We start from the raw sequence: 1294 nt of genomic DNA on the forward strand, positions 1-1294 counted from the left end.
TGGGGGTGGGGGGGGTTATTCTCCCTTTCAACTGAGAAAGACTGTAAAGATAGGAGAACAAGACCTGGATTTTAGCCAAGTTTCCCTCCATATATGAAGGTTGTTAGTATGTTAGAAAACAGCCCGAGTTGCATTACATTTTTATAAAATGAGACGTGTATTGAAGAATAAACACCTTTGGCTATTAATTTCCAGAACTACAAAGCCTTACAAACTTACAGCCATCCATTGCTAACCTTAACGCTAGTTTCTATTAAATAAAACAACTCATGAAATTATCGAGGGAAGGAGACTACTGGTCGGTGGGAAATTTATTCATTTTTAAAGTAAAGAAGGGCCTTTGCCGGTTTGGTTCAGTGGATAGTGCGTAGGTCTGCAGATTGAAGGAACCCGGGTTCGATTCTGGTCAAGGGCACAAACCCCAGTGGGGCGTGCAGGAGGCAGCCAGTCAATGATTCCCTCTCGTCACGGATGTTTCTATCTCTCTCCCTTCCTCTCTGAAATCAATTTTTAAAAATGTTTTAAGTAAAGAAGGGTCTATAAAATGTATCTCAGTAATTAAGGTTGGACATAGTAAAAGAAATATACTTTCCCCCTTCATTCGAACTATCTACATATTCACTAATGAATTAGTTGCTCTTGTAATTAGTAAAAGTGTTAGGGGCAGACATAGAGTATTGGGGACCAGCTACAATTGTAAGAACTATTAATCCTGCTCTGCTCACCATGATGCTTCTGTTCTAATTAGAGAAAGCGCCTTCTCACCTGGCAGGGAGTGTATGCCTGGCACATGGCAGCTAATGGGCATGCAGGCCATCCTCCTGTCCCGAAAGCTGCCTCTCATTATGGAAAGATTGGCAACCTCGTGGCTGAGACCATCTAGTTCCGGAGGCACCTGCTCTTTACACCCCCATCCTATTGCCTGTAACTGGTCCTGGGCACCCAGAGGTGCCTGCCCTCGGCGAACACCCCCTCCCCCCTGCCCAGCCCGCATGACTTGTAACCTGTAATGAGTGACCCGTGCCCCCTTTCCCATCCCTGCAATTCCTACTTTCCCACGTAACCTTTGTCCTTCTGCCCAATATAAGCAGCCAGCTTACGGGTGAGGCAGAGCAGATTTCTGTGGGAGACCTGCTGCTCTCCCACGCTTCTGACATTATTGGAATAAACGCTCATGTGATTCAACCCTGTCTCTGCTGAATTGGCTGAAGTACTGACAGCCAGCCCGGGCTCCTTGGTTGTCTGTTTACAAAAGTTTTTTTTAATTAATATATATATTATATATATTAACTAT

This window comes from Myotis brandtii, unplaced genomic scaffold (genome assembly GCF_000412655.1).
Source record: "Myotis brandtii unplaced genomic scaffold, ASM41265v1 scaffold2814, whole genome shotgun sequence".
NCBI lineage: Eukaryota > Metazoa > Chordata > Mammalia > Chiroptera > Vespertilionidae > Myotis > Myotis brandtii.